This window comes from Pleurodeles waltl, chromosome 7, assembly GCF_031143425.1.
Source record: "Pleurodeles waltl isolate 20211129_DDA chromosome 7, aPleWal1.hap1.20221129, whole genome shotgun sequence".
Lineage (NCBI taxonomy): Eukaryota > Metazoa > Chordata > Amphibia > Caudata > Salamandridae > Pleurodeles > Pleurodeles waltl.
The window spans coordinates 1,030,270,638-1,030,284,567 of NC_090446.1; the positions used below are offsets into that span (position 1 = coordinate 1,030,270,638).

A 13,930-nucleotide genomic window follows, 5' to 3' on the forward strand; every position below is an offset into this window, starting at 1 on the left:
TTTCCCTACAATGACTTTTTATTTTTAAGTCGTAATACTTTTTCATCTTATCTTGAGCTACTGCTACATTAGATTTTACTTTATTCAAATCTACTTGTCCGTTAGTCAAGTAGGACATAACCCAATGCAAGCTTGTCTGCCTCTCAATACACAAAAAGGTGAAACACCTGTCACACTATGAGCAGTGTTATGATAACCCCATATTTTTTCTTGTACAAACTTTTCTACATTCTGACCAGTTAAAGCAGTTTGAATTACTTCCTTTATCACATGGTTGATTCTCTCAACAGCACCATTAGCTTGAGGAGAATATAAAGGAACTCTGTCGTGTTTAATAGCCGTGATAGGTCCATCAAAGTCCAATGCTAATTTAGACCATGGAGCAGCAAGGCAAAGGCGTAGGAATAAGAGGTGTAGCCTTCACTCTCCAATGCTTGTTTGATCAAATACATTCCTAACATAAATAAAAAAAATTGTCCGCTTGTTTATACTTGTAGTGCCACCAAAACTTATTTCTTAGGGAATTTGTAGTAGCTGTAGACCCTAAATGCCCTTTGTGAGCTAGACATTACTTTAAGTCATACGTTTTTTGGTATAACAATTTTCCCTGCACGTAATAAGGTATCGTCTCTACAGTTAATTGATTAGCTAGTTGATAAAAACAATGTCGCCTTTAAAATGTTTAACAAGTAGCCATCCTTGCTGTACAAATATTTTAACCTTTTTAGAAAACATCGTCTTCTTCACAAGCTTTATTCCATTCCTGCTCTGAAGTAGTGCCTTGACAACTATTCAAAACGTCCACATTGGCTACTACACACTCATTGTTTAGTAATTTTTGTTTGTCTTGTTCCAATCCTGAATCTGAAGCCTTGATAAACAATCAGCTCTAGCATTATTATTTCAAAATTATATTCCTGCAGTTTAGACAACATTTTCATTAGCCTGGAAAACAAGGGATGATGTACCTTGATCTCATAGAAGCTGTATTAAGAGTTTATGATCAGTGCATAATACAATATATATTCCCCACACACGTCATAAATTTCTCTATAGCCCATGCACAGGTATTGCCTCTCTTTCTATGGTACTATATTTTCTCTAAATTTTGGATGGTATTCTAGATGCGAGAGCAATAGTCACTTCAGCACCATCAACACGTTGACATAAAACAGCACCAAGTCCATCTGCATGTGCATCAACAGTAATCAGACATTGATGACTTCTACTGTATGATTTTAATAACAAAAACATTAGCTAGAATATCTTTAATTACTGAAAATACTTTTTGTTAATACAGGACCCCAACGAAATTCTTTTTTTTCTGAGCAGGGGTTCCATGAGAGTAGCATAACCACTCACAAATCTTGAATAATAGTCGCTCAATCCCAAAAAAGATTTGAGTTCATCTTTATTACCAAGAGATGGTGCTTCTCTTAACAAGATCATCTTTAGGTTTAACACCATCAGCTGTAATACAGTTATCTAGGTACTCTACACTGTTTGTTAGAAACTTACACTTGTCCCTGGATACTGTCATACTATGCTTGCATTTTATTAGGTACTTATCTAGGATGATATGTTCCTGTGTATCTTTAGCAAAAATAAGAATGTCATCTTGAAATGCTAACACACCTGGTACGTCCTTAAACAGTTTAAACATTAGCTTTTGTAACAAACTGATGCTAGACCAAACGGCAAACGTAAATACTTGTAAGCTCCAAATAGAGTAATAAATTAAGTCAAAATTTGAGATTCCGATTTCAGAGGTACTTGGTGATATGCTGCTTTCAGATATATGTTACTAGAAAATTTAGCCCCATCCAACGTGTACAAAACGTCATTAATTTCTCTTTTGCTACACTCTAAGAATTTGGAATAACATATCATCCAAAATTCACCATGCAGCCTCCATCATCTACTTATGAAAGAATTGAAAATCCTAATATGTGGTCTTACTTCCAGGTAACCACATGGCTGTGCAGGTGTGAGGAGAGGAACTGGCAGGTGAGAATAATTCTTCCACTGCCACCACGGTCCCTACCCCTCCACACAGCCCTCTTGCAACCACCTCCATCATTCTATCTCTCTTCACCTCTTCCACCCCAGGAAACCCCCAATGTCGGCACCTTCACTTTTGTACTCTATGCCTTGATGGACCACTGACCTGTTTTTATTTACCACCCCAGCCCCAGTTCAGTGCTCCGCTGCACTGTTGTTAGCAATGTGCGTCATAAATCCTTACACATAATGTATAATCCTTTCCTGCTCTGAAAAAGCAACTTCAGATGAATGAACTTCAAAGCCCTCAAACTGTTGCAGAAGTCCGACATCAGTTTGTTCATAACTGTATTTTGTTGGGTGCATTCTGTAATTTCTAGTCCTAGATGTACAATTGTTCAAATAAACTACAGGTACCAGAATCTGGATAAGCTACTTAGATCTCATATGGGGCGTGTCAAGGCTAGAGATCTCTTGCGAAAGCCTCTGTCTCTCCTCTTGGAGCGAAGTGAAGAAACATCTCTTTAAAGCACATGCACCATAATGCTGCTGTGTGAGTAAGAATGGCATTATCAGATCATTACTAGTTAACATGCTCACCATGCAGGAATAATACCAAATTCTGTCTGTTTTAAAATGACTCCTTATCTCCATCAGTTGAGGGGTGTCATCTGTTGTTGCGAAAGGGACAGCTGTTCATCTGGTCATTTGCTGTGCATTCATTCTTCTAATCTTGTTTTTCCTCACAGAGATGAAGAGCTGCAATAACAATGCAAAAAAAAAAAAAAAGTTAGCAAAGCTAATATGTATTGCTTTGCCTAAAACATTCTGGTTGACCATACTGCCTATGACAATGCCGATGCTTTTATTGGTATTAGCAAAGCTGATAGAAGTGACCAGCCATGCTAAAATGCTCCAAAACGTTTTTTTTTTTACACTTTCAAGACAGCCACCACTTTAAGTCACAAAATGTGATGACAAATGGCAACCGTCTGAAAACAGCAGAAATAAATCTACACTCTGTAGACGCAAGTCATCCTGGCCATCTTCAGAGTGTAGAAATTCTTGGCTCCAGCTCAACCCGAGGTCCTTGTTGATCATCGGACCCAAAAAAGAGAGGCAAACTGTTTCTCCAAACTCCCATCAAGTTTACAACTGTGTGCGATAATATGGTTGCAGTATTATACACAGAGAAGTGAGAATGCCTTAACAATTGTTAAATTCCTTGTTAACTAGATCATTGTTATTGGCAGAACTAGCAATCCGTGAGAAATGAGTGGTCGCGGTTGGAGCTTTGATGCACGCTATACCTAGGAAAAGCTCCTTAGCAATAACTATAAATTAATCTCTGAAATTTCGTTCTCGTATACAGTATTCACAACTGTGTCGATGGGGCTTGAGATACTGAACATTCACATTTTAAAATAACCTAAACTAATTTACATATTGACTGAGTAGACACCACCGCATGAAGAGAGCAAATATCTTCACCAGAGAAGCTCAAGAACGGACCCCACCCTTTCTGATGTTTTTGTATGTCTTCCAGAATCTGCATATTTTCTTTTTGCTCCTTTTGCCACACATCACAATGTTCTTTTAGTGTTTGGTCCATACACTTGAGGGAGCCTTGTTTTCTGAGCAGGACAAACCTTATCTCAGACCGGTATTTAATCACTGTCCTATGTGGAGTACTATGATAGTCTCAAAGAGTTTGACATACGGCTTGATGCGTAAAACCTTTGCCTGCCGTAATGTTTTGTTAGTGTTTGCCTAAAAACGTTCTACTATGCGATCTGCTAGTGGTCAAAATTGAGTGATTTTTATATGGTTTATTCCTGAATAGTTTATGAATCCTTTGTATTCTACTCTACTGAATGGAGGCCCATTGTGAGATTCAAGTACAGTGGATATAACTCATTCAGGTTAGGGTTTGTCTAATTTAGGGTGTTGCAGTTTTCTTTTTTTCCCTTTGAATTCAAGAGATTTACTTGTTAACAAGAATCTTCTGTTGCATTGCCACCTCCTCCACTAGACAGTTTTTCTATCCCACTCCTCAAGGGAGAACGGGCAACGTCTTCTTGGATATTATTTTTCACTTACGTATTCTGTTAGACTTGCTATGGGTTTAGTACATTTTAAAAAAACGTTCTCATTCCACAAATGGATTTACAGACTTGCACACATTTCCAAAATGTTAGTTTTCTCCACATTTGTCCTACAGCAGAATATATCCCAGAGTATGGGGATATCATGCTCCACCTGTAGCAGGCTTTCCATTATTTTTCTGACCTCACTTGTGAATTTCCTTTTCCTTTAATATTCATGTGTCTGACTTGATCTATTCTGTCATTTCATCCTGCTTCTATATGTGCTTCCGCTCTTGCTTCTGTGTGAGCTAACTTGAGTATTTTGGGCAGGTCTAAAGATTCTTTAAAAACTCTTATCTGAATGTGAAAGAGTGATATTCTTCAATGATACTTAAATCTATTCATTTTTCACTATTACATTTATTAAAGTCACAGTGTGCCACCAAATTGCGTAGGCATGTTGCAAAATAATTCTCATTCATGCTGCATATGACTATAATGCTCAAATCTATGGAATCTTTCCCATCATGGTTCATAGGTTTGTGATTCTGACATACTGAATAGGGTTGGTGCCCTAAATATTTACTAGAAATTGTTTCTTCATCCAGCTGATTACTTAACGATTTGAATGGATGTTGACATGGTTTCATTTTCCTTGTCATTTGTTGACATGTTTATTAAAGGATAGGGAATGTGACTCTTCTTTTATTTCTATATTCTGTTTTGCTTTATTTTACTGTTGTGTTTTTTCTTGTTACCTGTCTTGTTTTATTTTCACTATTTACTTAATTCTCTTCTTTGCTCGCTGACAGTTGTAATGTTTATTTTCAATATACGTGCTGCTTGATGCATATGTCCTTCTGTCATGATTCAACTGTGTTCACTTTTTTGTGTTCATGTCCGCCCTGCTATTTGCGTCCCCTTTGCTTGTTGGCTGCAGTGTCCTTTAAAAATTATTGCTTGCTTTTTCTCCCTCCTTTTTCTGTTTCAGAGCAGTGACTAACTACTGTATTATTCCACTTTGCTTTCTTTAACTGTTGCTGTGACGGACTACTTTTGCCATTTCTTTGTTGCTCGCCTATTTTGTTTTAACTGTGGGTGTTTTTGGGTGGTTGCTCCTGGCATTTTATTGCAGCATTCTGTTCCTCCCACCTACTCCCATGTCGCCGATATTTGTTTTGCTTTATTCCAGTGCTGTCCTCATTTACCTCTAAAATAAGCTTATTTTACAAAAGAAACACCCGGTGCCAAAACATTTAGCTCACTGCTCACAGAAGCCATAGTATGCCCCTTCTGGTAGAATATAGTTAAACCTAGAAGCAATGATGTGACCCTTGCAGAGCCTCATATGGAGCCTCTGTCCAGGCCCCCTCCCTGTCAGCCCTCAGACAAATCTGCATACTGGGCACTGCTTATCTCCTTTATTGGGGCCATAAATCTTCTCAGACTGCTCAGCTATTGAAAAATACTTTTCCAGCCTTATTTTCTAATTTCTGTTCAGACGTTTACACAACTCGAGGTAGTGCAGTCATTTTCTCGTCTCTTTTCAAGGGCTTGTGATTTCTGATGTCAGTAGCCACCAGTGACCACCAAAACATGGCAGGAAAAGATGAAATTATGAGGCAGGGTGGAGCAATCTGTATGGCAAGAAAAGTCCAGTTCTGAATTTTCAATGTCAATAGCCCCGAGTCAAGAATATGCGAGACCTATTGCATTGCAAATGCTTGTTTCTATTGCAGACCTGTGTCACTTATTTTAAGCATGTGCATGCTCCAGGTCCTAATCTAACTCCTCCAGCCTGAAATTAGATCTCTCAGAGGAAGATCAGCAGCACCAATTCAACTGGGAACTACAACTCCTCCATTCTTCGGAGGCGACGCTTCGCTCACACTACTGTTGTCCCTCTCATTGCAGCAGCAAGACATTTACACATTCAGCTTCAGCCACGTTCAAAATTGTTGCGCTTGTTGCTATCTGTTAAATTAAATGAGCATTGCTGACTCAGAAGGGGTTAATTCTAACACATTGGATATGCCTGACAAAGTGCCACAGTTCTACACATATGATAAGTTTCTTGCTAACTTACGCTTGTTCCCAATCCAGAATGAGAACCCCACCCTAGCAGAATAGAATGCATGACTACATGCCTCTCACAACATTCCAGCAGTAAGATGAGCACTCATATAGTAAGGGGCCTATTACTCTTGAGCCAGAACTGCAAGCGAGGATAACTTTCTAGGATAACCTTCTATGTTAGTCTTAGAAAGTGCACTGTAAATCGGAGTATTATCAGTAATTGTTAGAGCTGGCATCCTTGTGGTGGTTTCCCCTGTCTTTTTGCCTCTGCTGGACTTCGTTTTTGCTGGATTTTGGTACGCTGGTCACTATACCACTGCTGACCAGTGCTAAAGTGCAAGTGCTCCCTGTGTAAATTGTAATTATGATTGGTTAATCCTGATTGGCATATCTGATTTACTAGTAAGTCCCTAATAAAGTGCACTAGAGGTGACCACAGCCTGTAAATCAAATGCTACTAGTGGGCCCGCAGCACTAATTGTGCCACCCACATGCGAAGGCATATAAATATGTCTCAGACCTGCCACTGCAGTGCCTGTGTGTGCAGCCTTGCATTGCCCAATTCGACCTGGCAAGTGTACCCACTTGCCAGACCCAAACCTTCCCTTTTTCTACATGCAAGTCATCCCTAAGTTTGGCCCTATGTAGCCCCATGGGCAGGGTACAGTGCATTTAAAAGGTAGGACATGTACTGGTGTATTTTACATGTCCTGATAGTAAAATACTGCCAAATTTGTTTTTCACTATTGGAAGGCCTAACTCTCCCATAGGTTAACGTGGGAAGTGCCTTTAAATATTCTTTAAGTATAGTTTCCCATTGGTAGCAGATAGAGATGTGGAGTTTGGGGTCTCGGAGCTCACAATTTAAAAATACCTCTTTTGGTAGAGTTTGGTAGAGACAAACAAAGCGGGTGTTATACAAATAAGGAGCGGCACTCACGAATATCCCACCCAAGTAACAATCTCCAATTATTAAATTATGGTGCTCCTGGAGGGGAAAAAGACGCCCCACTCCCCCAAAAATTTCCACAAGGAAAACAAAACAATACATCACATTATTTGTCAATTGTTTCCGGTGAACTGATTCTTTTGGAAATTTTGGCGACAAGGTTTTTTTTTCGAATTGACTCAATCAGTGGAGGCAAGTTCACAAAGTTTGAATTTTTGTTTGTATTTGGCTTAACTTCACACTTAAAAGATTTGTAGCAATCTGGTGTAGGGGGTGCCATTGTTTCACAGATTCAGCACGTGAACAATATTCTGGATTAACGTTTTTTTGTCTGTAAATATCACTTTGTATCACTAATGGGTGTATTACCCACCATTTCTTTCTTCACATTTCTCTCTTCACATTATTTTTCATCACACTAGTGGATCGTGAGCACTATTATGTGAGCACTGGGTATTATCATTGTATATTTTATATTCATTGATTATTTGTTGTTTGATAATATATAGGCAATTTTATTCATCAATTGCAGCCTTGATGAAGTCAATGCGAGGATTGGTTGCGTGACGAAACACGTGTTGGCTGCTTTGGATATGTTTGGAGAAGGAAGCTACATTAAACACACAATAACTTTTCATCTATGGACCTGTGGACTGCAATTATTTAACATATATTTGTGCCTTGGACATTATTCTGTCTCAGAGTCCGTTTTTAGATTGTTTGAAAATGCCACTTTTAGAAAGTGGGCATTTTCTTGCTTAACCATTCTGTACCTCTGCCTGCTTGTGGAATCCAAGTCTGGGTCAGACTGACAGTTGGGCTGTTTGTGAATTCTCTCTAGACAATGACACAAAGGGAGCTGAGGTGTGTCCTGCACATCCTGATGAGTCTTCCTGGGGCTAGAGTGGGGAGGGAGGAGCTGACACCTGTACCTGAAAAGGCTTTGTCTGCCCTCACACAATGCAGTCTCCAACCTCCTAGTGTCTGGGGCCAGACCTGGGCAAGGCAATGAGTATAAGTAGTGGACCCCAAACCCCAGATTTGTAGAACACTTCTGGATCAAGAGGAACTTCTGCCAAGGAAAAGAGCTAAACACCTGGAGGAGGAGTACTGCCTCTTTGCTGTGTGTGCTTTGCAGGACTTTGCTGTGTGCCCTGCTTCTGAAGTTTCTTCAAGGCCTCTTGTTAAGAAGCCTCAAGGACATCAAAGACTTCACCTAGAAGCCTCTGGGTTCGCTTGCTGTGGACCCTAACTCTCTAGGTGGTGCCTATTCCAGTTTCTGGGCTCTTGGGAGTGAAAGGTGACCTAAAAACAAGAAGAACCAGATGCACCGACTCCGGACGACTTCAGGACTGACGTCACTGCCCGACTCTGCCTGCAACTGAAGCCGTGGTCCCCACTGGAGAGTGGACGACCACAACTGACACCGCAGGCCCGACGCCTTCGCAGCCTCGCTGACGCCCGTGACTCGAGAGAGCTGTGTCACTGAGGTCCATGACACCCGATTCTGCCGCTGCGCCTATAGTCTTGTGGTGTGTCCGCAACCCTGTGAGGTCCCTCAACGCATCTTGACCCGCTGGATTCATTGCCCCGTGGGTCGTCAGGTTCCGACGCCTCACGCCGAATCACCTCCTCTCCTCTGCAGTAGAGAACCAATGCCGCACCAGATCCAGCGACTCCTCACATGCCTGACTCCGTGAACCGGCTTGTTTCCTTGTTTATGAAAGATACTGTACCTGGGGGTCCGTGTGACTCCGTGACCAGCACCGCCCTCCTCGCAAGGGGCATGGGATTGTTGTAAACGACTGACAACAACGTTGTAACAGCCCAAGTTGGAGCTGTTGTGTTTCTAAGTGCTATATTAAAGTTTAATCTTAGAAAATTGCTTGTGTATGTTGGATTTTGGTCTTGTTTTACTCGGATAAATATTGGCTATTTGTCTAAACTGGTGTTGAGTGCTTTTGTGGCTTTTTCATTGTAGTACTGTTTGTGTTTGTACAAATACTTTACACATTGCCTCTGAGATAAACCGGACTGCGCTAACCTAACGAGGGGGGTGTCAGGGTGCAAACTGACTGCCAACTAGAGACCCCATTTCTAACAGTAATATGACAGCATTAATATCAGTGCATCTATGGGTGCTGCTTCTGTGCCATGTGGCTGGAGACAACTGGGCAAGGAGGTGCCAGGGAGGAGTAGTGAAATAAGCATACAGGAAGTAGCAAATGAGTTAAGGGAGATGGAAAAGAGGACAAGCAGTCTAAGAGCAAGGTGACAAGACTGAAGCAAAATGTAAGGATATCAGAAAAAGTGAAGACAATACAGAGATGGAATACAAAGAAAATATAAAATTACCACCTCATTGTCCTTACTGGTCCTAGGCCTTACATGTAAAGCAGATTTGGCTCCATGCTGCCATCTCAAATCTATACCTGCATCAAAAATCTTCCTCCTCTCAAATAGGGACTCATAATCCATGGTGCATCCTCCCTTGCAGACTGCCTGCCTACCGTTAGGTCACGTTATTTCCCCTTTATGCGAGAGTCTGGAAATGCCAGCAGTCTGAGAAGAAAAGGAAGCCTATCAGCACTTCGTTTGATTCTCTGCTGGGCTTTTGGTTGCAGGTGTATTTCTTATTAGCTTAATACTGAATTCTTGGGACTTCCTCCTACAGTAGATAGAAACACAGGAGGTAGTCCTGCATCTCCATCCTTCTGCATTTGACATGCATGGAGACTATGCTGGAATGGTTCGAGACATACTGACCTTCGTTTTGGTTGGCTTGGTGCCACACGGAGAAAACTGATGCAAAGAGAACAATGTTTGAAAATGGGACCGTGGCTATTGGGTGTTGTGCCTCTGGGTTATAACTATTTGCGTATACTTGCTTACTTTGTACTAACATAAGTGGCTTCCCCTGACAAAGCCTCCGGGACAGACGTCAGGTGGGGGCTGGTGGGCTCACACTTTATTGAAAGAGACCCACAAAGAGTTGATGGCTCAACAGAAGACTCCAAAACAGAATTCTTCGTTGTGCTCTCTCATCTTCATGTTGGACATCTTACTGCACTGAGAAAAAGCAATGAGAAGTGAGATTCCTCTGTTTTGCCAGATCCTAACTGACAGGGGGGATTGAATCTTGTTCTGTCATACTTAAGAGAAAATCTTGGCCCTTCTGATGAACAGAGGGCAATTCCGTCTACTAGTTCTACCCTGTTTTCTCAGTTCTGCCATCAAGCCCCAGAACACTGCATTTGATTCCAATTGTGAAGAATGCCATATTTCAGGAGTGGAAGGAGATGGTGAAGACCTCCAGCCTATGCTTTTTGACAAGGCTGTATCCTACTGAGGATCTGGACCTTTCTTTAGCTGGGTCAGTGGATCCAATGCTTACTAATTTAGCAAATTGCTCTTTAGTAATCACAGAGGACTCTTCCACTTCCAATGCAGTGAATAAGAAGGTGGATAGTGCTCTTCATATGGCCCACTTTGGATTGAACTTGTTCATGAGAACTTTGACATAGTCATCTTATGCTTCACCGAGCCTGCTTAGGAAGATCCAGTCACAATCATCAGAACTCCTGGCTAAAACCAGGTTACAGGATCCACAACTTCTCCATGCTCATCCCCCAGATTTGATTAAAAGAACTTGGAGTACAAATATGTACCCCTTCTCCTGGCAAAGCCGGCCGTCGTGGCTGGCTTTTAGTAAACGTGTACAGTCTCCATATGAGGGAGGCATGGCAGATGTCTGCCCTTATTACTGGAATGCACAGATCCTGGTAGTAAATGACTGACTGAGACGGGGTGGCCTGACCCTGCCCTTCCATCTGCAGGTGGCAAGGCTGAACTAAGACCAGACTATGGGGCTGCTGTATGGGGACCCCATTCCGTGCACTCTCCTCGAGATCACCAGGTTGGTCCTACTCGCTTGGAGATCTGTGCTGAGTTGCAGAGGGTAGGACAGGAAGTTCACAACAGAGACTTCCCTGTGGCAGAGTAGCTGGTTGAGACATATGGTGACACTCTAGGGCTTTGGCAGCTGAGATCTCATTGGTATATCAAAATTGGGTGACTTAAGGACCGAAACACAGATAAATCTTTCACAGACATTCAACATAATTTAACCTACATAATACACAATTCTTGAAATACCTGCAGGTACATCCCACATTGACTCCCTTGAAACACTACCCAAATGTAGTCCACTGGAAGTTAAGGTCGTATCACGCCCTCAGGAGGGGGTGGGGAGGAGTGGTGTCATAAATTTAAACATTTCTGGTGCTACACTCACTGGATCTCTTCCGAACCCTGAGAACGAGATGAGAAACCTGGGTGGGACTGCTGTTCTACCTTATTTCCCTATGTTTATGGCATGAAAACTGAATCCAAACACCTACTTATTTCAGTTGCAAAGTGACTACTTTCACATGGTCTGGAGTAGTCCAGTTACAACAACGTACTGGCGGAAAGTTTTTGGTACCCTGTTGAGTCTCCTTGGAGGGATCTGCGAATACTCACCCTAGGTGACAAGACTGACAATTCTGGAGGAAGTCGGGAGGAAGGATTCAGGGAGAGCATACTTTGGGGAAGATTAGAACCTTGCTCACCAAAGGAGACATTGCCAAACACCGACTTCTGTGAATCCCCCAAAGCTGGGCACATGGCGAGTGGCGATGGATTGGTGTGCTAAGCAGAGGCTGCCTGCTAAAACATAGCAAAATTTGGGAGAAATGATAGGCTTACTTTGAATTGACTTAAAATGTACTTGAACTTTATTTTATCTAATGTACAGAATGGATAATATTTTATACTGCAGCAGTACCTATGTTTACCTGTTGTTGTATGTGCATCATAAACTCCATAAAGGTTTGTTCATTAAAAAAAATAGAAGTAAAGACCCAATTTTTGGAAGATAATTCCTCTGATACAAGAGCCACTGTTGTTTTGACAACTATTAGGTGTTGTTTTTGGACTTTTGATTGGAAAGTGAAGGGTCTTCAAAAGTCTGTCATCTTTCGTCTTTCCTTCTTGGGATTACCTTGTTGGTGCAGAACTGGAGAACCTTACTCACAAACCCTTTAAGACACAGAACCATATCTTACCTTTCCTGGTGGACCCTGAAGTCCTTTAAACAAATTCTTCAAGATCAGGGCTTAATATTGTCGGTATCAAAGCCCTACATTTACTCAGACAAGAGGGAGTATGTTGTTTCAGAGGGTGAAATTGGGGTTAAAAATCTGTGCCAAGCGTTTTTCCAAGTCCCTGGTACCAGTACTGGGGTTCCTCCACAATAAAGGAATTATTCTTTACCAGTACCTGGACAACAGCATGCCTCAAACACCCAGACCCTTATGGATAAATCTTGCTTGAGTTTCAAACAAACTAGAAGAAATCCACACTACAACTGACTAAGGGCTTACAAATCACTAGGGCAGGTTTGCAGACAAATGTGGGATAGGGTTCCTTACTTCAGGACAGAGTTTGTCGTACCAAGACTCGTCCAAGTGCCTGCTGGCACAGCAAAGAGCATCTATAAAGAAATGGAAGCAAATTCAAGAGGGTATGGTGAGCAATAAGCACTACTTCAGGGAGGGCTGAGGGATCAAATCTTCCTCCTGAAGATTCAGGATTCTTACTCCTTGGTTTTTTCCATTCTTCCTTCCAGGCACCCTCACTATTTATTTTCTCTTAGACATGCATCGACTTGGGTCCATTATCAGACATATTCTCCATCTGTGGGATCTAGCATTCTCAAGTACACATTTAAAATCTCAGGACAAACATTTTTGCCAAGGAACCTTAATGGTGGATGTTTCCAATGCATCTAGAGAAGGACTCTGTCCCTTGTGTCTCAAGACTGAGTACACAAAAGCCTGAGAAATGGACTAGGAGAAAGTTTAGGCTCTCAGTGCTCGGGGTCTTCATAAAAAGGAGGAGCTAGTGTGTTTCGTGAACTGAAAAGAACCTGGACTTGACTTGAAACTAATTTTGCAGTTTCCTAAGTATGGGATTGATTAGGGGTGTCTCCAATTACTCTGAAGATGCAATGGACAGGCTGTAGGCCCGCTAGAAAATCCTAGAGTGGCCTACATTCAGTAGAATCCTTTGCCGCAAGGGGTTTTCCTTGGCATATGCTCCAGGAAGAGGGATTCTCCTTCTTGGAACGTAGCTCTGGCTCTTTCTATTCTTCCAGCTGGTTCTTCTGAGGGTTTAGGTGAAGTGTCTCTTAAACCTTCTACTTAGTGGCCATAACATCCAATAGGAGAGTAGGGCAATTAGGTTGTTTATCTATTAAGCAACCTGTCTGCACATTTAAAAAAAAAGAAGAAAAAAAATCTTTATTTGATTTTTGATGTATAACAAGGAAAACATCAGGGGTCCCACAATACAGTACCATCCAGTAGTATAGCACGGACTCTCACATGATCTTGTTGAAGCCAACAATAATAAAAGAGGTAAAACAGGAAGGCGAGAGGGTATCTGGGACGGGGAATGAAGAGGGAGGAAAGCCACTCCATACAAGACAGGGATAGAGGGAAACTGGTTGATAACATTACTTTGTGGTTTAGTTTTATTAACACATTTTGGTGCATTGTCTCTATGGTCTCAATGGAAGGAGCAGTTGATGGACGTTGACGAGGTGCTCTCACGGCTCAGAAGGATCAAGGCACCTAACGATGGCGTTGTGGGATGAATATTGGTGTTCTAGCCTTGACATACACTCTATTGGTGGTTTCCAAATACAATTGAATTTATGATCCATTGGCTTTAATGTGGCTGTCATTTGTTCCATAGCCATGATGTGTCATATCCT

General features: G+C 41.6%; 1 protein-coding gene across 9 annotated transcripts in view; it reads right to left on the minus strand.

Annotated features, from left to right (window-relative positions):
- Positions 1–13,930, minus strand: part of ARSG (arylsulfatase G) — a 1,341,775-nt gene that overhangs the window by 1,281,386 nt on the left and 46,459 nt on the right. For all 9 annotated transcript variants that reach the window (XM_069199865.1, XM_069199861.1, XM_069199863.1 and 6 more), the window contains exon 2: positions 2,602–2,760. The gene's annotated coding sequence lies outside the window, so the exon portion shown is untranslated. The remainder of the gene's footprint in view (positions 1–2,601; positions 2,761–13,930) is intronic.